Source organism: Archocentrus centrarchus, chromosome 17 (assembly GCF_007364275.1).
Source record: "Archocentrus centrarchus isolate MPI-CPG fArcCen1 chromosome 17, fArcCen1, whole genome shotgun sequence".
NCBI classification, from domain to species: Eukaryota; Metazoa; Chordata; class Actinopteri; order Cichliformes; family Cichlidae; genus Archocentrus; species Archocentrus centrarchus.
The window spans coordinates 20,427,142-20,433,161 of NC_044362.1; positions in this window are offsets into that span (position 1 = coordinate 20,427,142).

Consider the following 6,020-nt stretch of genomic DNA (forward strand, 5'->3'; position numbering starts at 1 on the left):
CCAACATATAGTACCAGGAGGCTATCCTTGGATGTTTTTTTTTGTTACGTGGCATAGCATAGAAGAATCTAGAAGCCAGCCATCTCTCTGGATTTGATTTTGGTGGCCGAGATTGTTGCAGTACCCCCTCATCGTTCTCTCAAATGGTTCCCTCAAGGTTACCAGCAATTAACATTATCCAGCTTTGATGACTGACTGCTCAATAGGTTGTGAGTACTCATTGCGCGTCCTTATTTTATTCTTTTGTTTCTGCTTATTTTGCAAGTGAAAGGGTCACAAAGTTTCAGCCCACACCGCACACAAGCATCGACACAGGCCTGCACCGTTTTATTTTATTTTAAAAGACTGTGGTATAGTGTTGCAGGGTGAGTATGTGAGTGTGGGTGTGAGAATTCTTAAAAATATTGTTTCCATAAGTAATTTGGATTGTTTACAGATGCTCTGAAGATACTACTGAAAACACTTATTTTGTACTTTTATTTTACTTTATCTGAAACTAAAGTCTATATTTTTTTTGGGTTAAGAGTTTTGTGTGTGTGTTTATCTCGTGTAAGGGTTTTTGACCCAGAGAAACGTGTTTCAGTACTGGATAACAACATTTCTTAGTAGGATTAAATACCCGACGGTTGTATTCTGCTAAGCGGAGGCACCAATCACCAAATTTCCTTACAATGCAGGTTAGTACGGCAAGCCAATAAATTAAAGAACCCAGGCCTTGCCCTTAGTGCTACAATACCCCTTTGTTTAAATCTTGTTTACATATTAGCTACATGGGTTGGGTGCTGCACAGTGATCCCAAATACACTGCTAATTCAATAAAAGCATACCTGGAGAGAAAAACACACATTGGATCTCTACCAGTCATGGATTGTTCTCCACTGAGGCTGGAGCTCAACATTATTGAAGCATTGTGGGATCATTTAAAAAACAAAACAAAAGAAATGGAACAAAAGGGAGCCAACATCCAAAGAAGAGTTTCAAATGTCCTTCAAGAAGCCTGGAAAACTATTCCTGAAGACTGCTTAAAGAAATGACAAGACAGCTGCCTAAGAGTGTTCAGGCTGTGCTGAAGAATAAAGATGTTCATTCTAAATATTGACTTTCAAGCTCATTAGAATTGCACAAACTCTGATTTATACGTATACCTTATATGTTGTATGTTTGCACATGCTTTAATCCCTGCACCAATGTCCCATTTTCCTAGCGAAACATAAAGAAATGAGGGGTGGGTCAAAACATTTGCACAGTACTGTACATAAAACTTAAAACAAACAAAAAAACTTAAATATCAGTTGCACAGGTACATATTATTTATAATTGTTTGTTTCTGGTATCATTTTGTTTTCAGGACTTTAAAACAGAAAATATTTCTTCTGTTTATGTCCTGGTCTTGTTTTTTATTGAGTTGTGGTAAGTTTTCTTAATGCCCAACAATATGGATGTATATACATACATTTAAATGGCAGAGCACATGGGTTGTTTGGCTGGTTGTTATACAGTTTTTTTGTTTTTTTTTTGGTTAAACTGTATAATTCACATTCCTGATTTTTTGTTCCCTATAAGACTGTCTTTTTTTGCTTGCTTTTAATTTATATGATTTAAGTTTCAACTTGAAATTTGACAACAAATACAACAAAGAGGGGGAAGCTGTGCTAGTGCTAATGTTTTGTACTAGTAAATATGTTAAAATAGAAAATTGCATCTTAGAACCACAGCATCAGTGGCATAGTAGCTTATCTTGTTCACAATCAATTTGTAATTCACAGGTTATTATAATGTGTGAAGTACAGAAAGAAAGTGTTACTTTTTTTACTGGCTGTGTTGCACAAACTAATGAGAATGGAACGTGTGACCTTGACCTTGAGCAGAATTTCGATGAAGACCCATAAGATGATCACTGTGTGTGAGCTTCACTAAAATCTGATATACTCTAGAAGGAGTAGTGATTTTTGTGAATTTTAAATAGACAGACGAACATGTGAGCTCATTAGTCCTTCAGGCAAATCAGCTAAAACATCCCTTGAATATTCCTTTAACCCCCCCCTAACATCACTGTCTCTTTAAGTGTCTGGGCCCAGCCCGTGGGCCCTAGTTAAGGGGTTAAAGAATAAACGATAACTGACACAGCTGTTAAAAATCACTGTTTTGAGCAAAATCAACATGCCAACATGCTCATGATTACAACGTTCACATGGTGATATTTAGAAAGCAGCAATGCTTATTGTTGCCATCTTCTTCATGACATGTTAACATGCCATCATTTCCAGATTAACACTTCAGACAAACTACAGCAGACTTTGATAAATGGTTAAAATTCATTTTGACTTGAGGCAACAGAAATTCAGTCCATGAGGAAACCACATGCATCAAGTCTAGTGTTGTCTATTTACTGCATCCAATAGCTTGCAGATGTGGTTCATCACTGCACACAGATGAATGTAAAAAAAGAAATCAACATGCAGGATTGGTAACATATTAAGCTTTGCTTGGGGATCCATCCCATCCCTTGATAGTTTTGAGAAAACAGTAGACTCCTCATGGGAAACATAAAAACATCATCAGAGTTTGAGACAATGCAAGCAATCACAGGTTCCCCCTAATATGATTGACACTGTCATACATTTACAATAACCTGTTAGCACAGTTGACTCCTTTAAAAATTTAAATATGTTAAGCATGCTAAGCCTGTGAAGCATACAATTAGTACAGAGAACCTGGAGAAATGCTCTTCCAGTTCGTTTTAGAAATCTGAAATCTTGGCAAGTCACATAAGACCGCTTTTTACTGGGTAAAAAAGACAGATTGAGTCAAAACAGTGTTGCTTGAGTCAGTATTAAATAAGTCCCACATTCTGGCACTTGTTCAGCAGTAGTTGAATAAGCTTTAGGTCTGTCTTCTAACTTATGTCTCACTTCTTTCTCTGTAGGGTCTTTACCCTACGGTATGAAGCATCTTGAGACAACTGTTGTTGTGTTGTTGTGGTTTACATCCAACATTTTGCAGCTGATAAAAATTCTACAACATGTTTCATAAAGATTATCATGCCACAACCAGGTATACATCACACCGACTCAGGTGGGATGCGCTCACCCTGTCACAGCAGAAGTGAAACGAGGCCTGCCTGGTTTATGTCCCTTCAGGAGAGATGTACAGAAGAGGATTAGGGCCACGGAAAAAATTATTTTTGTTCATGGCTTCACGAGTGTTCCTCTGGATTCTGAGATTAAAGTCTGAATTTAATCTTGCAATTCTGAGAAACAAAAAGTTAGGAACCACAATTTTTTTTTTTTCAGTGGCCGTAATCCTCTTCCACGGAGGTGAGCTGTGAAACAGTCACTGTTAATAATCTACAGTTTAACAATTGTCTGATCTATTTACTGTAACGTGTATAGATACGTTCCCAGACCTACATGTAGAAATGTGGCCTCTAATTCTGCCAGTACTTTCTGAATGGATGTCTGAATGAAGCCATGAGAACAATTAACAAAAAAGCTTGAATGAAGGAGACAAAGACGGAGGATTTGCAGCACAGTCAGTGTGTGCAAATTATGAAAATGATCACAAACTCAAACCAACAAAAAAAACAAAACAGTTTTTTTTTTTTTATTATGTGTTTACGTGTTTCTATTGTGCTCTGTGAAAATAAATGGAATCTGTTTGAAGTTAAACACAACTAAATGCTAATCAAAAATTTTATTTGTAAGTTCTTATAGTAAGACTGAGAATCACGTTCAAGATAAGATTTTTTTTTTTTTTTTTGTCCTTAATGCCACACATAGGCCACACACAGGATATTTATAGTATAACATACACATCCCAGTAAATATAGTGGATTTGAAATGTACCAGAATAATCCAGGGGAGGAAAATGAGCCACTTTCTCTACCAACAAACTGGAGAGATTTAGCAACGTGGCCTCAGACTTGGCACAAATATGGAAGAGAGTCACGAAGTTGAATGTGGGCAATAAACAACAAGTCACGCAAATGTACAATTCACATGCAACACAGTTGGTGATTCACTTAACCGTCTGGCTGAAATCTTATTCCGTTTGGCTTCGGTTACGTATGCCATCATTTCTTATTACAGCAGAGAAGAGACAAACAACTGAAGCCGAATGCAGGTTATCAATATAATACTCACAAATTACACCATGCAGGGAGAATCCAAGTAAACCACTTTCACTGCCAACTTAATTTGAGACAATGGAAACCTTTTGGTCTCCCCTCCCTTTTGTGCAGTCAGAACACTGCTCCCTCCTTACGTCAGCTCCGCTCCCCTATTAAAACAATATACCAAAGACTTTGTGAAATGCTATTAATGACTAAAGGAATTACTACTGAGCCATGGCCATGTCTCAAAGGGTTATGCAGACTTCCCACACTATGAGAGACTGATACAGTGGGCCTCCATGACCACCAGCGTTGTGAGGACAAAAATGTTGACATCAGGACCTACATGTTTCCTCTTAATTGGATGCCTTTCATCAAACAGTTACCAGCTTGCGTCTGCCAATGAGCTGGGAAGGGAAGGGCTTGACAGAGATAACACAATGACATACAGTGGACGAAGGCAAGTAATATCACACAGCTACAGGACAGCAATAGAGATACGCAGGCAGAGAGCCAGTCTCAAATCACTCTTTTCCTAAACAGATTACGGTTTCTCGTTGGTGCCTACGTAATTTATCAAATGAAAATTATAAACATTTGTAGGCTGAGAAAACTTGCAACCTTTTTGATACTGACTGTCATTTAGTTATTTTGAACAAATGAAAAGAGTTCTCGTCCTGCAGAAACATGCATTAGAGAGCTGTTTGATTTGTAGAAAAAAATAATTTGTGAAATATATAGTGCAATTTGCAAAGAGACGTATTTTATAATAAATGAATAAGGAATGCCGGACTATTTATAAACTTCTGTAGAACATGGTCCCCCCCTCCAAGCAGGTGTTTTCATTCATTTTGGCTGATTGGGGCTGTGCTAAAGACTGCGTGTGGTATGTGTGTGTGTCAAGTTGTTAATTTCTGTGTCTGTCAGCATGATTATCCCAAACATACCAGGCTGAATTTCATGAAACTTGCTGGAGGGATGAAGCATGAGCAAAGGAAAATCCATTTATATTTTGATGCATATCCTAGTCCCTAAAAATTGTGACATTGGCCTTGGTGGAGGACTGTGCTCGCCAAGTGCATTCATAATTACATCTGTTATGTTGGAACTGTGCTTCCCCGGGATAGACGTAAATGTCTCACTGGAATATACGCAGGGAAGGATGTGAAAAAGTTCACAGAAAATCCCATATGCACACCTCCCAATTCTCTTGTGGAGACCTGCATGTTGAACAAGAAGTTTCATTCAAGTCCTGTCACAATGCAGGTCTTAAAACAGATATGAAAAAAGGAAAATAAATACACTGTAGAACATGCCTCATTTTGGACTAAAAGCAGAAATGTTTTATGAGCTGTCTTGTTCTTTTTGGCAACTTTCTGTTCTCTGATCAAATAGAGAAAATCTGAACTTCTAAACTGAGAGAAGAGCAGGAAGACAACAGCTGGTCATATAGCTGATAACATTATGCAACCTTAGAAAAGAACAGAGGGAAATGATGAGTATTGTTCCAGAATTACCATATTTTAAGGAAAGAATATTGAGACATAAAAAGGTGAACAAACAATTTCCAATGTACAAGCTGAGATCATGATCATCATCCCCCCCCCCCCCCCCCCCCAAAAAAAAAAAAAAAAAAAAAAAAAAAAAAAAAAAAAACTAGGCAACATTCAATTTTAGTGAAACTTGAAAAAGTGCAATGCAAACTGGAAAAGGAAAACATCTGATTTCAAAGGAAAAGTTGTACCTTACCACTGCAGCCCACATTTTCAAAAAGTGCAACTTTACCTTTGTAGGTGAACGTCTCTGTTTCTGATTTGGGTGACTCTTTTCACAGTTTCACTACCACTTGGCCAGAAGTTTGCAAGTGTTTGAAGACAAGTCAGCATCTTCCATAAAAACTACTGGCAAA